The sequence below is a fragment of the Agelaius tricolor genome, unplaced genomic scaffold, assembly GCF_023055355.1.
Source record: "Agelaius tricolor isolate 1412-34295 unplaced genomic scaffold, bAgeTri1.0.p SCAF_3, whole genome shotgun sequence".
Lineage (NCBI taxonomy): Eukaryota > Metazoa > Chordata > Aves > Passeriformes > Icteridae > Agelaius > Agelaius tricolor.
In genome coordinates, this window is record NW_027269263.1 from 37,430,008 (window position 1) to 37,451,409 (window position 21,402).

At 39.6% G+C, this 21,402-nt stretch overlaps 1 long non-coding RNA gene across 1 annotated transcript; it reads left to right on the top strand.

Annotated features, from left to right (window-relative positions):
* Positions 1-1,824: 1,824 nt before the first annotated feature.
* LOC139588324 (uncharacterized) lies at positions 1,825-10,738 on the top strand. The gene is made up of 3 exons (XR_011678620.1): positions 1,825-2,072; positions 2,470-2,566; positions 8,808-10,738. It is a non-coding gene; the product is annotated as an uncharacterized lncRNA (long non-coding RNA).
* Positions 10,739-21,402: the final 10,664 nt, after the last annotated feature.

Here is a 21,402-nt window from a genome sequence, read left to right on the forward strand (position 1 = left end):
TTTCTGCTTGCAACAGTCTGACAATGTAAGGTTTCTCCATCAACTTGCAAAGCACATCAATAATGTATTTCAATCACAATATAGGCACTCAAAATATGCTTATGAATTAGTTTTGCATCAAAGTGGCAAGCCTCCAGCAATTATGTACAGAAAGCTACTGGTAGAAAGTAGCACTGCTTTCCGTCTCTACAGAAATTACTTTGCTGAAGTACTCTACTGAAACAAAACATAAAATTTAATATGCAAAGTTAAAAAGAATTTTAAATTGTGTGTGAACTGAAAAATCATATGTTAAATTACTTTACTCTCCTTCACTCCATATTTATATTTATTACCTTCACAATTTTCTGCTGGCTGAACTGATTTTTGGTGATGGAAATAATTGTGTTTATTTAATTATGTTGAGAACCATCTCTGGTTTTTAGAGGAAGGCAAATGATTCAACATGACCCTTTGTGCTGTTTGCTCTCTGTTTTTCCTAGAGTCTTCACTTGACAGTGCTGTGAAACAGATGTCTAGTAGCAATTAAATAACTGCTGTACTTCACAAACTGTAAAGGCAAATAGCAAACCATTCAAAGGTTTCTTAATCTTACATTTATATTTCAGTTCTACTGTAATATGCTATGTATGTTTGTAATCAATCACTTTATTATTTATTATTGAAAAGGAATGAAAAAACTCAGCTGTGTTGTGTATAGTCACTTAGCTGTGAGTGGTTAAATTATGTAGGCAAGACTGCTTAGTATAATCCTCACAGTCTAGAGACCTTTTGCAGACAGCATTTCTGTGTAAAAAGTTAAGATTGTAGCTCCTTCAGTCGAATATTACTGGAATTACTGGTCCAGATCATAAAAAAAATACTTAAGAAACATGTCCATTGACCACAGGAAGAATGGATTTTTGAACTGCAAGTCTAATGTAGTGGAAAAATACAGAAAACTATTTTTCTAAGAGATTTTTAGACAGGATTGGTCCACAGCAGATGTTATCAAAAAGCTCAGTCCAGAGAGTTTTCAGAGAGGTCCTAGAAGCCTGTTAAAGATGGCTCTCATATTTGAATTTGGCAATTTCTCACTGGATTTACTGCTGTCTCCCTAAGAGTCAGAATTCCGCTCTTCCTCTCCCTATTCCATCCTTCCCCAGCCTTACAGTGCCCTTGGCAGTGCCATGCTCAGGGGATCATGTGCCCTGGATGCCCACCTGGCCCTTCTTCATCTTCCCTTTGTCTCCATGTTTACCTGACTGGCTGGATGCTGTTTTGCATTGCTCTGTCAGAAGAATGTACAATTTGTGCTTGCAGGGGTGTGTTCTTGCCAATCACCAGTGTTTTGGGATTGGCTGCTTCTAAATAAGATGCCTACAGTGTGGAACAACACCCCTTGTGTGCACTAGACTCCAGGTGATGTCATGTGTTCACCTGGGATGGGATCCTGCCTGATGCTCAGGAGCCCATCCAAGAGAGACTCTTTGGTGGGACTGTTTGATGAGCACTGGAATAGGAAACTCAGGATCTTCTATGGTCATGAGAGAGAAAAGAACATGAGATGCAGAGTATGGGAGTGCCTGGCCACAGGCTGGCTTTTATTGTGGCAATGCTGAATTTTGTGATGAAAAGGGGGACAGATGTGTGATGTGCATCTATGTGTTTTGTCCACACATGTATGATATCTCAATACTGTTGCTTCTTCTCTGAGGTCCTCCCTTGGCTCTTTTCTCTCTCATTACCCAAATCTCCTGTGTTTCCTTTCCGAAATCTGGAAACACAAGTGAATGTCGGTACTGAGCATGTGCAAACAAGAACCAACACCCCCCCCCCGAATTTATAATGAACAGTATAAAGCATATTACTGTTGCTGTTTCATTTTAATCTTTAATAATAAAGATAACAACCTAAATCTGCTGTAATGAGGAATGGAAAGAAAGAATTTCTGGCATGAATATTCAGGGATATGCTTATGCTTTCTCAAACGAAGAACGTGGTGGCATCCTGGAGACCATTGGTGTTATGCAGAGCAGTGGATGTTTGTGCGTATATTCAGAGTGGAGCTGGAAAAATCTCATCTGCTATAAGTAAGGGATTTTTAAAAACCTTTCAGGATTCTGTAACATACAATCCCATAGAGATGGAGGCAGGGTTCACCTGCAAAATTAAGATTTTGGCTTTAACGTGGTTTGCAGTTTAATACGGAAGTGTGATTCAATATTAATATCTTCTGTGTTTCTAATAAAAAGATAGATTTGTGGTCTGACATCTGACAATATCTAGACAAATTTTTATGATCTGATTAACTTTCTCTCATATAATGGCTGAAATGGAATGTTTATACTGTATTACATTTAAGTGAATTGTAGCCTGTTATAACTCAGCTGTATTTGCTTATCTGGTGGCTTCTTTGTAAGATAAATATAACAATTTTTTATTGCTTCTAATAAGACCTTTAAATTCCTCTTTTTTTTTTGTTTCTAGGTGACTAACTGTTTTTGTCTGGGCTGAGGAGAAAAAGATGCCTCAGGGAATGTTGAGAAAGTCTTGGAGCCTGAATAATTCTGAAGTTCTGAAGCAGGTAAAGGAATGTCTGGGCTCAGGCATGGTGCAGCACAACCAGGAGGAAAAAAGGCCATGGGACCAGCTCTTCCCAATGTATGGGGTACCAGGATGGTAACTGGTATGGTGCTGCTTGTAGGACTTGGGGAAAAGGATGAGGAGGAGCAGGTAAATAGTCCATGTCACTTCCGTGGAGCATCCATCAGCATTTCAGATTTCAACGTTCTGCTTGTCTCCCTTCTGCCAAAGGTCAGTTGGGAGTTTGCTGGACAAAGAAGATGAGAGAAGCAATTCAGCATTACAAATCTTGCTGTGTGATTGAGGCTGGACACAGGAGTAGCTGAGGTGAAAGACGTGGCCTCTGTTTGGATTCAATTCACTGGATGAAACCCTTTTCCAGAATAAAACATGACTGATTCTTTGGATGTGTCTGCACTTGCCTTTGTGCAGATACTGCTGTGAAACTGCAAAGTAATCCTCTTCCCTTGCATGATGGCACCTTGTTTGGTTTTGTGACCCTGGTTATCTTCTTAGGGCTTTTTTCCCCCATTCAGAGTCTGATTCTCAGCCATTCTCATTTTCCTTCTGTCCCTTGGTATTGTGCATGGACAGAGGCATTTCCCAGAGGCCCACAGAGTGTCTGGTTTTTGTTGCATGCCCACGTCTTGGCAGCCTCAGAACACCCTACTGCTCTTGGTGATGCCCTGAGGGCACTCACCACAGCCTTGCCCAGTCTGTAGCCCTCTGCAGGGAGATCCCCAGTTTCACTGAAGCAGTACAGTCTCTAGAGTCTTGATCATTCAAGCAAAACTTGCAAGAAAGAGGCTTACCTTAGAATGTGAGTAAGCACATTGCTCCTAGATGTAGTTGAAAGTGCAGGAGGCACTATTTGAGAAAGACAGCCTCTGAGAAAGCTAATGTTTGGTGTTCCAATGGTTGAGGCAGGTAATTGGAAAGCAAGTGAAGAGATGGTCAATAGGGGTGAACACCAGAAGAAAAGAGTGTGTATGTAGCCTTCAGAATGAGAGTTTCTACTCTGTATTACAATGCTGAACTCAGAAATATCTCAGTAAATCTTCATGCCCCAGTTCAAATACCACCACCTTTATGGGAAAGCTCCCTTCTCCCTTGAATCAGGTTCAATATTTCTTGGAGGATTTAAGGAAGTGATCAGTGCTCCAATGGTTGTGTGAACTTTTAATATTGTGAGATTTTTCTGCAATGGCATTTGTTTTTAAACTGCATTTGTCATTTTACAGGGAAGCAGCATTCCATAGGTATCTGTCTCATTCAGACACACTTTTGGTGTTGCAAGCTTTGATAATTCTTGTTATCTAGGTGATTTAGATGCAGTTTGTCAAGTTACTGGATTTGTCCAAAGGGAAAACATTTAAGAAGGCTGTTTTGAGAATGCAGTTTTACAGCTGACCTAACAATCCAAGACTGCTCTTACTAAGGAAGTGGGAGATCCTGGACTAGAAGGGTTGGGGAGGGTGATGCTGCCCCTTTTGATGGCAGATCAAATTTGGTTTCATCATTTCTCTAAACTTAAAAGTGCAGATGAGAAGAGCAGCCTTACCTTCTCTGGCCTGGTTTATTCCAGCATTCACAGTCAAAGCCCGACGAGATTTTTTTTCAACATTCTTCTCTATAGACATAAAAATAAGGTGCACAACTAGTCCTTGTTATTTTTTTCTTCTGGGACTTCAGGTAGAGTTTCATTTTATTAGAAACATCATACTAGGTATAATATCTCGATAGTTTTCTGCCCTGGTCTGCGTCTCAAGGGTTCTTGTCTGACCAAAATTCTGCACTACACAGTGTTCTTTTACCTGTGTGTTATTTATCACACATGATGGAGTTCCTGTTTAGTTAGGCACACTAGTTATGCCACTTAATAGACTACAACCATTCTTTTTCTTTTCCCCTCTAGGAGCAGCTTTTACTTCTAACTTGTGCATCAAAAAGCCTATGCTAGGTATTAGGGCTATGTGATGAGAAGAGACTGTAGTGACACAAACTTTGTTGTATTTTATGTGCAAAATGATATTTTTTAAAAATTATATTAATATTCTACTCTTCAGAATTTGAAATTCTCACAATGTGACTGAGTGGCAATATAGGGCAGCCAAAACTTCCTTCTTGCAAGTGTCTATTTTTGGACTAACAGAGGCAAAAGTACTTAATACTTGTCTATATTTCTTTCAGATGAAGGTTTACATGATTGTCTTTTAAAAATGTTGCTATTACAGTTACTCTTGAAAATGTGTTTTATATATTGAGTTTTTATACTCTTCATTTTTCCCCAAACTGCATTGTTTTCTCACTGTTTTCCTGAAAAAAAAATTACTAGAGCCAAAGCTAAAGCAGAAGAGGAGAGACAAGTTAAATATTAGCTGCTACAAAATACTTGATTTGAAGAGGAAAGTCTTTATATTTTATAAGGCATGATTAAATTTCTTGTGATTCATTTTTAGCCTGGAGCTTTTTAATCAGACTGATGATCAGCCTGTCTGAATGCCTTCAGTCTTCTTACAGGATAAAATAGCATCCTAACAGAAGTGATACAGGTCATCTGGAGCCATCCTACTGTGCCACTGCAGAACACCTCCTGTGTTAAACAGAGACTAATTTTATTGCATTGCCCAAACACAAGATAAAGCTTTATTAAAAGAGAAAAAAACCCAGTTGTAAATAAGTTCCATATTTTAATAGTCTGTTAGGTCTGGGATGAAGAATTAACTTACTTTCTCTTTCTCTGTTCCTTTTTTTCCTTCCTTCCTTCCTTCCTTCCTTCCTTCCTTCCTTCCTTCCTTCCTTCCTTCCTTCCTTCCTTCCTTCCTTCCTTCCTTCCTTCCTTCCTTCCTTCCTTCCTTCCTTTTCTTTCTTTCTTTCTTTCTTTCTTTCTTTCTGTCTTTTTTCATGGAGTTTCTGCTACTTTAATTCTAAGCACTTCAATAGAACAAGCATTTGAGAGAAGTTTTTGGCTCCAAGCTGATTAGCAAGGAGTAGTATTTCAGGTATGTGCAAAGAGACAATAAATACAAGCCTAAAATTCCCCTCTAGGTGAAGAGCATTTTCCTACTGATTTAGTATTTTCTGCTAATGAGGAACTGAGGGCTTTCTGCACATCTAATTTTTCAGCCTGTAAGTCTATTACTCATAACAATCCCAAGAAACTGACAATGAAAACAGGGAATGCCTGTGTTCTGTTTCCAATCACACCTTACTTTAGAGATTGTAAGGTTGTTTATAAACCTCGTTAAGGGTATTCACAGAGGTGCACACAGTTAAACAGCCAAGGTTATTTCCTATGGCCCAAAGCTTTTTTCCTCCATAGGCTGTCTCAGTTGTCTGAAGATTTAAAAGCTGGGCCATAATAAACTACTTAAGCTTTGGGAACCCATGGCTGTGTGGTGGTCCCTGGACAAGCAATTCTTACCAGCATTGCCAATAGGTACAAATTATGTGCAGATGCTGGAGCGGACAGGGAAATCAGTATGAAAGTTATAAACCAGGAGGAATATCTTGTATATTCAGCCTGAAAGGCAGCTTAGATGTGTGCAAGTTGAATCTGTTCCACTCTGGGTACCATTCTGGACTTCCAAAAATAAGAGTTAGTGCATCTTCTGATTGCCATCCTAGCTTATCAACTTTCTGTTATGTGGACGGGTTCCATGACCGTGCTATCCAAATATGCTGAGGCATTTTGCTGGAATTACAGACTGTTGGGATGAGGGGTCATCTCTCTTTCTCATTCCTATGCATCTTCTTTCTCTTGCATAGCAATTAAGTGCACAATGTCCATGGTATGCCTATTTGTCTAACATGCAATGTGAAATTACACCGTATTTTTATTACGAGTAATTTGTGTTTTACAGCACTTGCACATAATGAGCTGTAGTTTTACTCTGTATTAGTCTTGGCTTTCCAAAGTAGAGACTTCTCCAGCTGACCCCATAATTGATCTAGTACAGTAAGATGTGTACTTTTGACAAAATATAACAGAATTTCAGAGTTGCAAAGACGTTAGTACCTGGTGCAACAAAGATTATTTGGGCTTGAGATCACTTAAATTCCCTTACTGAGGACATCAAGGAAATGAATTGAATGGTAGGTAACTATCAGTAAATATTAGCAGAAAAGTATAGCAAAGGTGAGAAGAACAAACAGAAGGCCCTTCTTAGGAATATAAGTTTCTGAGGGAGAGAATACTTTTCAATAAAGAGCCAGCATTAAACTGACATTGATTCCAAAGCAAAAGACTATACACTAGATTAAATCACAGGTCTCAGCTCTAATTCACAGTTTCAAATTTGTAGTAATATGATTGGTGTATGCAATCACATAACCCAGAATTGCAGTGTTATAAAACTTTCTCAGTTTGCTTTAATTAGGAAATATAGGGAAAAGACTGTTCTGCCTGAAGCTGTAGGTCTTCTCTCCAAAGGGATATGTGTCAAAATTCAAGGTCTCTCAAGCAGGTATTAGATCTCATCTCTTGCTACAGAGGACTTTGGCCATGCTCTTTACAGCAGACTTCCACCTGTTCCTCATGCTTTGCTGAGCTTGTTATACCCAGGCTGCAGGTCCCTGTATTAAAGCTGATGATGAACAGAACCCCTAACCTTGCGGTCACAGGAATGTAGCAATTTTCTTGTTTGTTATTTAGACTTTCTGACCCAATTATTTCAAGAAAGAACATATCTTATTGCTTTTAAATGTATCTTGCCAAATTCTAACCGAGAGGGAAAAATTCCCTAGAATGCTTTTGCTTGCATATGATTATGGCCACTTTTTTACTTACCATCAAATGCTCTTTCTGTAACCCAGATTCTGACCCTTTGACACAGAAGAATGAGGTAGGAGTATCCTTTTTACTTTGTAAAATCAGTGCATCACAGCAACTTCTTGGAATGGCTCCTAGAAGGAAGGCAGCACACCAGCAAAACATGGTCCGTGCTTTCTGTGACTTTATTGTATTTTTCATCTTCTGTTGCTGTTCCAGTTTTGAGAGGTTCCTGCACCAGTCACAGTTAACTGCCTCCAGAGAGCTTGGGGCATTTTCCTCTGGATCCTCCTAGTTCAGGCTGCCTGAGCACATCCTGAATTCACCCTAAGCCAGTCTTGAACAGTTGCTTCCAGCAAGGTGGGAAAGGGAAAATACCTTGTACTCACACCACTCTTCTGTAATAGCACTGCCTCATCCTTGTAGGACTCTTCCTCCTGTTGTAGCATCCCTTGGGCTGTGTCCCAGCCTTCTCCTCTCTCTATGAAGCAGCCAACAGATTTTCAGGAGTACTCATCTTCAGCAGCCAGACTACACCTGCAGTCCTTATCATTGTGACCTACTTTGTCTCAGCATCATTTTTTCCCAAAACAGGCAGAGAAATACATGGAGAGGCTAAGAGGTTCACATTCCTTCGTTGTCAGATGAGGCCAAAGAATGTCTTGGACATGTCACTTGAACACCAAGGAAAATTCTTGTACATTTGGAGCTTTTTGGAGAACTTGACTTTTCTCTTTCACGTTGGTTGGTTCTCTCCTGAATAGTTACTCTTTTATCATTAATATAATTAGTCTTGATGATCCTTTCTGATGACATATTGAAGTCTGAGAAACATAGGCTCTGGAGCAACCCACATGGACTAGGATTTATTTGGATCTCAGATCTGGAGGCAAAGGACTGAGCCTGGAGTTGAACTTAAGTCAAGACCACCTGGGTGAAGATGCAGTGACTGAATTACCTGAACATGGGAGGATTACTATGGACATTTTACCTACTTTAAACTTGGTGAGGAAGAAGTACAGGCTTACCCTTAAAGGCAAAGTTATTCCAGAGTACAAAAGCAGGAAAATGTCAAATCTAATACAGGAAATACTGGTGAAAGTCAAACTCCAGAACAGGAAAAACTCAGCAGACAGACACCGCAATTCCAAGAATGGCTGAGAGAAGCATCGGAAATGTTTTTAAAGATGGGCTACAGAACTGACTGGTTTTTCTTGTGTCCTATTAGGGGACTGTGGTTTGACATAAATTACTTTTTATGATAACCATTTACTGACTCTTCAGAAGCTGTGGCATTCAGGAGTAAATCTGTTGTGAAGTTGAACATAGTGACTGCATATAGATAAAAGGGAAAAATAAATGGAGAAGGTAGTAAGTGCTTTGGGGAATTAGGCATCATCAAAAGTGAAAGGTGCTGGTTGATTTTATGCTTAACATTCATGCATATGCTGTGCTTTTCATCTTTCCACAGAGGCCTCAAGGATATCTGATGTGGTTCTGCCTTGTGTCAAGCAGGAGATACAGCTCTCTGAGAACTGACTTGTGCATGAGAGGCCGAATATGCTGGGAAGGGGATGTGTTTACTCTGCTGTGGTCAGCTTTCTGCTCGCAATGGGCTGCAATAATGCAGGGGAAGCTCAAAGTTACATCCTTTATAGAGCTGTGCTGTACCATCTCTGACCAGAACATGTGAATAAGAGTTCATGTGATACACCATGGCTCAAGAATTCCCTTTAAAATTCCCTTCTTTTCCTGGACCTTGGTTTAAATTTATATCAGAAGAGGTGTAGAGGAATCCATGATCATAAAGGCATGTGTGGGAGACTAAAATGCTTAATGGCTTAAACATTGTTGAAATCATCGAAGGACTTTTGCCCACTGTAGTAAATGCAAAGAAACAGGAGTTCATCTTTGACCACCAAAGACCAGCCTTCACCAAATATGCCTTCTAGCTGGAATTTGTGACAGGAACTTAAGAAAAGAGGATACTACTGTTCAGTCATCCCAGATCCAGGGAGGAAAACTCCTGAGCCCTGTCTGTCAAACAAGGTTTTAGTCTTATAAATGTTCCTAGAAAACTATTAGGTTAAGAGTTAGGAACAGTCAAAACCCCACTTGTACATTAGAGGGGATTAGAAAGGAACATAGCAAAGCACTTATGCCACTGTGTAAATTGGTGGTTAGCTCTTATCTGAAATGCTATGTTGCATTCCCTTTCTTCCATTTCAGAATGGGTGGTACCAATGGAAAAGTTATACAGGTAGACCACAAGAGTGATGAAAGTATGGAATATATTCTGGAATATATACATGGAATGCCCAAACTGACATTTCCTATGCCAAATAGGAAAAGAACTATTGAGAGGGATGAGATACTACAAAATCTCTGAAGTCATGACTAGCACTGAAGAAACAGTCCTTTGGCGTCTGTTTAGTACAAAAATGAAAGGTACTGAAAGAAACTAAATGGTAGTTGGCTCCATTAATATAAAAGAGAGTCCTTGGTCTGGTTCTTCCCACATAGACAGATGGCAGACACATGGCCATCTTAGAACTTTAGGGAGTTCAAATAGCAACTGAACAAAACTCCCAGAAGAATCCATGATGGTCATTAAACACATTCATCCCCTCTGGGTCAGTAAAGTCCTTATTCTTCAAAGTGTTGGAGGGAAAATATTTGTAAAGTACAATGATAAATGCTTTTCTCTTTGGGTGTTGACAACTGGCAGTGATAAGGTAGGGATTCAGATAGCCCCTTGCTCTGACCAATAGGGCCATCCTGATAAAAGTTTTTTGAAAATGTGGACTTGTGAAAGGGGGACAGAGAGGACCTGGTCCATCAGGGTTTAGGACAAGGCACCAAAATGAAAACTGGCCTCCTGGCCTGGAGAAATGGCTTCCTTGAGGAATCACCAGAGGTCCTTTGGACATCCAGTGTAGGAAAGATTAATCTGGAATGAAAACGGCAAGATAGACCCCATTTTCCCATACAATAATGATACATTAAAAACCAAAAGTAAAATAAAGCAAGTTGCCACAAAATATCTCCTTTAACTAGACTCCTCATTCTCTTTATGAGAGTATACAAAAAAAATGAAAAGGACTCTGGTAGGGCAGAAAAATAGAAGCATCTACTTCATAAGTGCTTGTGCAAAGGACAAAGTGTTTTGTGAATACTGGGCCATTTATCATTACAAGAGATGTGAAAAGGGCTCAGAGCATAAGAAAGCTGCCTCCTATCCTGCACAGTACAGCAGCTGCACACACTCCCCAGATGTGCTACTTGCAGTAAGGAAATAACAATATTGTGTTGTCTTTATAGTTCTTAATAACTGGGATTTTTGCAGTCAATGAAAGCAACTGGGACAAAAATTACTAAGACAAATGGGCTCACCAAAGCAGAAGGATATATACCTTATAGTCTGTATAAGTGGTTACCTGGATCTCACAGACTGTTGATCTGCATGAACTCCTGTTGTGCTTTCACACAGAAGAGTGGAAATGGTGCATGTGTAACTTGACATGACATGTGAACCTACTACTTCTCAATGAACTGCATGTGTTAGTACTTAAACAAATTAATTAGAAGTTGCAGAAAGAGAGATCTGGAGATATCTGATCCAACTCACCTGGTCAGGGAGGGTCACCTAGAGCATATTGCCAGAGACTGTGTCCAGCCGCAGATTGAACATCTTCAAGGATGACAATTTCACAACCTCATTGAGTAACCTGTTTGATCACTCTTACAGTAAAAAGTGTTTACTTTTTTTTCAGAACATATACAGATTGCAGATCCTGGTGTCATGTCACGGGTTTCTCTGTGTTTTGTGTGTGTTTTGCTGCAGTGCCTCTGTTTTGTATCCAGTTGCATAGATGTTTCAAATATAAACACTTATGACTGAGCTATATTTAGCTTTGGCATGTGTTCCCCTGTTGTAAGTCATCAGGTAACTGTTCCCCTAGCAGATAGGACAGGGAACAGATAGTGGGAGAAAAGGCTCTCTGAGGTTTTGTGCACAGTAGGTAACTGACCACCTCATTTCCAAACTTCTCTTCTATCATTCATTTGCCTGGAGATTGGTATGTGTGTGTGTGTGTATGTATATACATATGTATAATGTATGTATATATAATCCCAAGTCCACATTTCTTTCCCCCCTTAAAGTTTCAAGTTAGTAAATTGTGCTTAGTTTTGGTTTCCCTCCCTTTTGAAAATAATGTACAGAGAAGTGATGGCTATGTCAGAATTGAGTAGTGATAAAAGTGCTTATCCTGCTTGCTTGGTTTTCTGTGTTGGCTTAAGAAATTCAGCTCATTTTGTTTCTGACACTGCCAGCTCAGTACAGGCAAGTAGCCTGGGGACTCCATTCCTTTGAAAAGTGAGGTCAAATTCAAGCAGGAAGTAAAGTAATAATTATTTGTTCAAATGACTAGGTCTCATAATTTTCTTAGCCAATCTTCTGAACTCCCACATCAGCATCATTGGTCTTGGAACAACGACACAATTTTTTCTTGACTCATTCTATACTGGAAAATTTAGAGCATTTAGCTATATTTTATTTTAGACACCAAAATGGTCCTTCATACAAGAAGTGTGGTATAAAATTTATCATCTGTGCTGAGAGTGTTGAGAATATGGATTAACCTTTGATTTGAAGGTCATGGGGAAGCACACTGGACTTAGTGTCTCACATATTTCTCAAAAGCTGGAGGTACCCTGTTCTCAAATATTCTGATGCAAATATGAAAATGAATTGCAGTCTACTGCAGGGTTTGAAAGGGTAGTGCAGGTTCCAGGAAGGATATAAGAGCTCTTTGCTTGTTTGTGGTGTCCCAAAATGGAAAGGGTGCATCAAAGAGGTTTCCTACATAAGTAAAAGAGAACTAGATATAATTGAAGGCAGCAGGATAGTACAAGTGCCCGGGGTATCCTACTTTTTTCTTTTGATATCTGGAGAAGCAAGCAGAGCCATCAGGTCTGACAGGCACCAATACCGAACAGTGGGTGAACTGAATATTTTAACAGAGTCATGGATTAATGAGGACAGGAATGGTCCATCATTTCCAAAGTTTCTTTTAAACCTTGTGAAATTTAATTCAATCATCTCTGATCACAAACTTTAGAGCAGGATCCCCCCAAAGCAGCTGAGGAGGTGTGCAAGGGGGAAGGGGAGAGTACAGTCCTGTTCACTGGATTAGGCTGATTCTGGAGCTACAGGTGATGTACTCAGCCTGTGAAGCCCTAATTTCACCAAAGGAAGCAAGCACAAGAGGCATCAGGAAGAGCCAAACCCACAGCTTCAACCAAATCAGCTGAAAAGATGACTTGCATGCCAGCCCTGCTGGCAAATGGGAAACATTTGCTGCATTCTTGGCTGGACAGAGGCAGAACTCCAGGTCACAAATAGAAGTATCATTGCATCCAGGTTCCAATTACTTCTGCAAGACAATTCAGGAACATCTGAAAGAAAGTGTGGGTTTATTGCTCCTTTTACATTGTCCTTCCACCCCATGGAAGGACAGTTTCTCGGATGGTGGGTGCTGCCTGGGGAGAAGGATCACCCAGCTCTTCCCCCTCAGCTCAATGCAATCTTTCCACCTTTGGATGGACTTTTGGGTGAAAGTTTCCATCTCCAGGTGCACAAGAGCCCTGATGTTCTGTGAAATGCTCTTTACTGAGACCTCCAGTAAATTCTCTGTATTTTGTGATTTAAACATGTTCCATACCTAAGATTTGAAGGTGGGAAATGTCTTCTGGCAATGGTGCAAGTCACAACTTAAGCCCCATTTTCCTTTGGGACAAGTATGAGGGCCAGACCTCGTGCATTCTATCTGCAAATATATTAGTGTTTCTGTTTATCATTTGTTTCTTGGATCCCAGCTAAGAGCACAGGGAAATCTTTTATACTGCCTGAGGGGAGAAGAGGGAAATGGGTGATTTAATCAGGAGCTGTAGGAGGAAGACATTCATGTTTCCAGTATGTACTGTGTAGCATAAAACTGAAGGTTACTTCATTTCTGGTGGTGGAGGAGAAGTGAAGACTATTTCAGTGGAAGAAAATGCAAGCATTACAAAACCATTTTTTCAAAACTATCTGCACTTGTGTGAGATTCTCTTCAGTAAGTAACAAACCATTATGTGTTTGGTATTATTAATATGAAATTTTAATTAAAATCTCCTAAGTCATAACTGTTAATAGTCTAGAATAGTGTAGGAACTCCAGGTGCATTTCCAACTCCAAGAACCTGGATTGGAGGTGCTTGTGCAGAACTGGAAGATGACCAGGAATACAGGTAGGGGAATTAAAATATTAGTTAGTGCTTGTCTGCAATGTTATTTGAATAATGGATGGTAAAGCAATGCTTTCCACTGCCACTGCTGCTGTAGTACCACACTGTATGTACACACACTGCTGTCACTTTCTCTCCAAGCTCTACCAATGATACCAATGAGTTACAGAGCAGGGCTCACAGTCACTAAGATGTTTTAAGCCCTTTGCAACTTCTAAAGGGACAAAGGTGATGATAAATTCAAGCTAACACTTTTTCATAGGTGATGACATAAGTCAGCTAGAGCCAGCAGAATGAATGTGGAGACCCATAGACAGGTGATCAATGCAAGAACTACAGAGAGGAGATCAAACCAGCCAGGTGATGGAGAGGTTAATTCTGTCCCAGATAAACTCAGTTGCCTGCAAGAGGACCAGGTCTATAACCATATTAGTAACCAGAGGGAGCCTTACAGTGATTTCTGACCATATGGCCAAAATACAAGCTTAATCTGTGTCTGTATACTGAAAATTGCTGCCTGCAAACTGAGGTAGCTGCATCCCAATTATGTGTCTACTTGAAGTGACCCTGGCAAGAGTCCTAAACACTTCTGAACCCAGGCCACTCACACATTGAAATTGATCCTGCATCCTTCAAGGTCTCAGTGGAATAGAGTTTTGGGCAGCTGGACATAGACACTGGGATACAGACATGTCGTGGTTGCTGCTAATGCCTCAACAATCTGTGGAAGCACCTCATAGCAGGAGCATCATTAATGTCTTCCAGGCCCTGTGCACCTACTCTGACCTCGCTTTCCCTCATCCTCTCAGCAACAGACACCATCAAGTAGTACATGAAGCCATCTGTTGCCATCACAGCCCTAGCAAACACTACAACAGAAGCCACAATAGCCTTATGCCTTACCCTAGGAAGAGTCAGGAAACAGATCTGTTTTCTCTCCCTTTGTTTTCACTCCTTGTGTTCCTGACATGTGTAACCTCAACCCCTCCTTACATTGCTGTCTCTTACTTCTGCTGTATTTTTGACAAGCATTTTCTTGCTGCCCATGTCCATCCCTCTTTTTCTAATAGATTCTTCACTTTTCAATCCCTACCTGCTTCCAGGAATTTGTCCCAACTACTATTTGCTGTCTTCACACATTTTCTGAAAGTCCTCTCCGAACTACATAACAAAAGCAAATTCACAAAATATTTCCTTCTGTGCAAGATGGGATTTGCTCAGCTTGCTAAGTTACTTTGCGCCTAGATGGACTCCAGGATCCTTTGGGTTCTGCACCTCTGACATTGCTTCATTGTACCCCCTGATTACTATTGCAGCCTCCTCTGCAGCTTGTCCTGCCTCAAAGGATGCCTCTGCATCTCTGCCACAGCAACCAATAATTTTGTGTGGCCTCTGCATTAAAGTTTCTACTTGAATTGCTCAGGAAAACCCACTTCTAAGTCTTGTCCTCCCTAGACAATGAACCTGCCACATCATCCAGAGGGTACCACATCTTGCTTTTGGATGATGAATGGCATGTAGACATTCCCTCTCTGGAATGCCAGGGCTTCAGAAGTTCCACAAAGTCTGGATAAAGATGGCTCTGACCCTCAGTAGCTTTGGAGGGTGGCTGGGCCTTAGAATATCATTTGCCTCTACTGGAGAAGTGGTGCTGAGTAACCTGTTTTTGGGGTAACACTGAGAAAAGTGGGGGCTGCCTGATGGATTCAGTCTTGTTGGGAGATCAATGCATCTGTCTGAGTTTGTTCCCTGTGCTCAGTGGGGACAGCATCTTGGAGGCATATCTGGTCATTCTTTGAAATACTCTTCAGCAGGTGTTACTTCATCTGCTGTATTTACTGTAGGAGACTTCAGAAAGCTGCAGTGCAGCTCCTGCCAGCAGAATCCCTATTACAGGACTCAGGGTATATTTAGTGTGATTCCCTTTGCTCAATAAAGTTTTCTCTTCTGAGGTAGTGGCAGGAAATCATTACAAATTAGTTCAGCAGTTAGGCAATAAGAAGTTATTGTGATCCAGGGCAGTTCTTTAAGGTAGAAAATAATTCCATTCAGTGAAGTTAGTAGTTCATATTTTAATCTTTTTGCTTGAAAAATACTGTTATGTTCAACATAATATTATGTGTATTAAAATCACTCATCAAAAAAGAAAGTTAATTTTCAATTATGTTTTCTCCTGCATGCAATGGTAAGTTTTTCACAGGCAAATGAAAAGTTTGAGGGACTTAGATTAAAGGATTTTCCATGAAATCCTGAAAAAATAGGAGTGAATATTTCCTTAATATACTTTCAACAAATGAAAGCAAATAAGCACAAACCCAAGACAACAGAACTTTCTGACATAAAACCTTGGTGGTTGTCAGTACCAGAGGCCATATTGGTAGGCAAATGTAAAAAGATTTGTTAAAAAGACTGTTACAAGTCATTAGTAGTGATAACACCTACAAATCTTACCTTTCTTCTGTGTGAATAAAAGCAAGGCAGAGTCCCCAGGCAGTGCAGAGGAGAGGCACTTTATTGCAAAAACCAGGCCTTTTAAAGCAGTTAGTTGGTTATCAGCTACATAGTCTTAAATCATAACAAACATAATTCAACCAGCCACCATACACCACCATGTGAACGTGCTATGGTTATATAACTTGTTTTTCTACCTCTAATTCAGCTGAGCCACTTTCCCATAGTCCTTTTCTACTTAGCTGAAGTAACAGGACTGAGCCATGGTTTTACAGGGCCTTCCTTTTGTAAGGTGTTATATGGAACACTCCTCTATCCTTTGACCATTACAGCCAAAACCTCAGGTATTTCTTCATTATGGCCAACGTTGTCTTAATGGAGTTAGATCATTCCTCATTTCTTCTATTCTCTTTGCATCTCTCTTTCCTGTTTCTTCTCTCTTCTCCTGTTACCTCTGCTTTTCCTCTGCTGCAACACAGTTTATTCCCTCCCTAAAATGGATTTTAACAGAAACAGCTTGTTATCCCTTAGTGAAAGAGTTATATGCAAGTTTACTGCCCCTTGAAGTCATAAATGGGTTCCAGACTTGGAGTCTTTAAAGAGAGACTCTTCTCTCAGATCCACTGTTATACACTGTCTCCAGATTTAGTTTATGAAACAAGTCTCATGACTGAATAGGATACATTCTCATACCTACAAAATCTATGTGGTTTTTATTTTTAAATGAAAAAAAGCTAGAATTCTGCAAAATAAACAGTACTACCAGGACAGATTTCACTTACTTATATTAGTGACATTTGAGCTAATGTACTAGGCACAAAAAACCAATTGGGACTCTGTACTAGTAAATTTCTCTCAGTCTCCAGAATGTTAGCCATGTGTCATTCTGGCAAATAGTTCACATCTCTAAGAGATTTCATGTCTAAAAAAGCGTTTCATCTCTACAGTGCTTCTCAGCTACTGCAGAGTGTTGACTTAGAAAATAAAGAGCATTTATGTAGAGGCTGGGTACCAGAGCTCCTGACTTGGGAAAGCATCTCTGTTCTACAGGAGCATTTATCCACCTGCCCCATTGCTGTCTTGATTCAGTGCACAAATGATAAACAAGAGATAACCATTCAAAACTCTTGGTCTACTCTACATATTCTTCTGCAAAATGCAGGAGGCCTCTTCTGTGGCATCTACAATGCACGTACAAGTTTCTCCAAGTATTGGTATAGTGGGTTTTTTTGGGTTTGTTTTTTGTTAAAAACCCAGAAAGACAAGAAATCTATGAAAAAGAAGTAAAGGGAAAATGCTGCATGCATTTCTTTTAATGGTTGTAAACACTTATTAATTTTGTTTAAGGAAATTACTTTCCTTGAGTTGTAATAAAACACATTTGGTATGATCACAGTATCAAAAGGAAATCTGCAATGTTCCTTAGCAGACATTGGATTAGACAGCACATACATGGGACAGCTCAGTCTGCCTAGCTTTGTATCTTGTGCAGTCACCTGTTATGCCAAGGCTCTTTCTGTATCCATAGATCCCAATGCATTTTGGAAAAAGTTCAATTCACATTCTTGAAAGTGAAACAAAGCCACTAAAACTTTTGCTTGTATTAAATCCTATTCTGTTTCTTCCTATTGCCCTGTATACTTGCTTTTTTCATAGGACTGTGTAATGTGCACAATAGCTCCTTGGCAATTGTCTTATTATTTGGTTCCAGAAAGTCTAAAGAGGTCTGTATAGTCAACATAATTTTTGTCCCGGTTTGCTCCAACTACAGAAGAAATATCTCATTCTGCAAATAAACTAAATCCTTTCAGAAAAAAGCTTTTGCTGTTAAGTGAACCTGGTAATGGGAGAGAAAATTTTCCTCTTAATGCAGAGCAATCAGGCAACATTTTTGCATCATGTACTTAAAGATCAAAGTTCTTGCATATTGATGAACTAAAAGCTGTGAACATAAAAGTGCATAATGATGCTGTGGAAGCCTGTATTGCTTAATTAATCTACAAACCAATACTAAATTGGCTCTCTGTCTACAGTACATCTACAGTACCACCATAGAAGCCAAAATTTAAGAAGCCAGTCCTTGCTGTGCTTTCTGAATTTATCTAGAGTTCTTCCCTACTGATTAAATAGGAACTTTATTAAGGTTGTCAGGCAGGTAAGGGTGTTTTAATGTAGAGCAGAGTAATTCTATTCAAGCACACGCATCATTGTCATCCAGAGAAGCAAGAAAGAACAGACCAATCATAATGACCCCTCTGAATACCTGTTAAGGCACATCTGTCAATTTGCTAGTTATAATCAGTATTCTCCAAAGCATCTATGGAACTGTGTGAAGCAGTCCCTCCAAAGAACACATTAAAAAAATGTATTCTTCAGCAAAATAATAGTTTCTAAGAATTTCTACTGAGGCTAGACCATGTCAGCTTTCAAGATATAAATTTCTTAATGGGCATTGCTACTCATATTTAAATTATCAAGTGGCATTTTTACATCACACTGCAGCTACTAAAGGGAGCTCTTTAACCTGAAAGCTGTACTGTGTTTTGACAAACTCATCTGTGAAGTCGCAGTCTAAATGATGCCTCTGAGGTGTCTGGCTCATCTTGATGCTCTGTAGTTGTCCTGTCTTCTTTTCCTGCCTTCCTTGTAAAAACCTGCTGAGTAAAGAGGAGGAATTGTTAGCTCTGGAGACTCTATAATTTTTCTTCTCACAATATTTTGGGATTGGAAATCCTATATTGATCCTTATTCTAGTGAATGGGCCAGAGAAGGCTTCTGTACAATCTTCTGACTCCTGTTAATGAGGTATTTTCTAATTCGATAGATAAGGTACTTTCCACATTCTATAACTTGTAAAAATTTGTAATGCACAGGGTGATAATGAAGTAGCTGAAAGGGAGGCTGTATTAATAGGGGATTACACTCAGTCATGCTCCAGCAGCAGCTGTATCCCTACAAGGGTTGAAGGCTGAAACTGAAAACGGCAATTAATCTCATCTACTGATCTTATTAACTTTAAGGAATTAATAAATAACATTAGTACAAATCAACATGAATATTACCCAGAAATACATTGAAATATTAATTGAAAATACTACTTTATTTAGTAGAGAGTTTAATTACTTTTCCAGCAGTAGATGGCAACTGTAGGGATACATTTGTTCCCCCAAAAAACAGACTCAGCCTCCTGGGGAACATCAGGTCATCTCTTTTTAACTGGATCTCCTCTCATACTGGTGGTGGTGCTGGTGACAGTGACAGAGGCAGAAGAAGGACGTTGCCTTGTTCAAAACAGGGACAAGCATTTCCTAGAACTCACTTGAGATAATAAGATAATGATGACCCACACTATTGAAGGTGAAAGGATCTAGAGGAAATCATGATTCCTACAAGTAGGGGCAAAGGTGTTACAAATTGTAAGATTTTCTTGCTATATTGTAGACAGGGGATCAGAAGGACTGAAATAGTCAATAGCAGCCAATTTAAACACCAAGTCTGTAATGTTGATGAACTTTCTTTCATACAGCGTACCCAATTTATTCAAGGTCTGAACTACCTCAGAATTTAAGCACAAATGTGACCTTGGATCACGTATTTTACTGCCATCCCTGTCGTTGTAAAGTCATTAAATTAACTAATGCAATGTTAGAAGGCTTGTTCTGGATGTTGCAGTATTTGTACATGTACTACATCCTTCCTTATATGTGCTCTCCTGGTAATTCCCATGGCTTCCCTAGATGAAATATGCAACACACTGTTTTCCATACCAGTTAGAAAAGATTCAAAGAAAACCACAACCATGAAATAGTGCCATTTACTTTTCACTAAATGATACAGGCATTCAGAAAGACCACTGGAAGCAAGCACTAATGGAAGCCTTCCATAACAATCAGTTCTATGAAGATTCACTTTTAGTTTTGGAGAAATGCAAGGAAAAGCTTTTTCTTTTTTCCTTTTGAAAAGGTTCATATATAAATACTCTTAGAAGTCTAAGAAAGTTTCAGAAAAACTCTATGTACTGGATTCCAGCTGTAGAATTATGTTCCAAATTTTCTTTACTTCTCTGCTCTGTGATCTGGATCTAACCACTCTACTGCAATCACCTCTCTTCTTTCCTGTAAAACTGACAAAAATTAAAATATAAAATCTATTTTCTCTAGTCCAAAAAAGCCATTTCACACGGTTTACTAATCCTGCTATTGGCAAATCAAGTATAAGCAGTGCAATGGCAAAACTTACCCAGAAACCATTAAAAAATGTTTATTCACTAGACATAAAATTGTATACTTTGGCTTACAGCTTGGCTATATCTCATGGAAATGCTTTTCCTCTCATGTCATGCTAGCCAGTTTGTTAGTACCTCCTATCACCTAAAATTTATTGCTTTATTATCCTTCTTTATCTTAGAAGCAAACAAATTTTCCTCTGGTCATAAAAGGAACAAGTAAAATGTTATATGATATAGAGCTGCTAAATATGATGATAGGGAAGTACAAAGAGAGTCTGCTTAAAACTGCCAGGTAGAGAACTTGTTTGGAGTGAAAATTATAAACCGTGGTAGACTAAAGTACAAAGCAAGAATACCCCAAGGGGCCCTGAAGCTGCAGTAATTAGTATCACTATGTTCTCCCTGTCTTAGTACCTGCCACGATACAATTAATGCAATAGCAATGTGAATACCTACATAAAAGTCAGGCCATGTTTGATCTAGGGCTGCTATCAGTCTATACACACGTGTTTAAAAACCAAACAAGCCCACAATGAAATCAGCAGCCAAGATACTCCATGCACCATCTAAATATAATTGATTATTCCTTCTTTTTCTCCTTTCTTCTGTTGGTCTTCTTCAACCCCCAAATCTACCTCATAAGTGTGTGAAACGGAGGTTGAGGTACCAAGGCATTTTTGCCTTGCCTCAGACACAGAGCTGCTGCTCGTCACACTGTTTGGATTCTGCTTTGACATGCTCACACATTACCCAACAGGCAGCTCCAAAACTAGCCCACCTCCCTGACCTGTGCTTTAGCTTTCTTCTCTCTTGACTGTCAGCATCTGATTCTTCTCTGCCTTCCTCAATGCCACTATTTATTTTGTTTTCTCTCTGGAGACACCTGAACAGTAAGAGCCTGTGCTGTCAGCACTGTCAGCTTGTTGCTGGCTCAGACAGGAACAGGAAACATGGAAAGAGAAGACACACTGGAAATAGGTAGGGAATATGCTCTTTGTTTCTTCTTCATGTTGAGCACGTTGCAGGCTGCAGCTCAGGTAAAAAACAGCAATATATCTGCATCCTTCAATATCCTTAAATTCGCATTCTAATGAAAA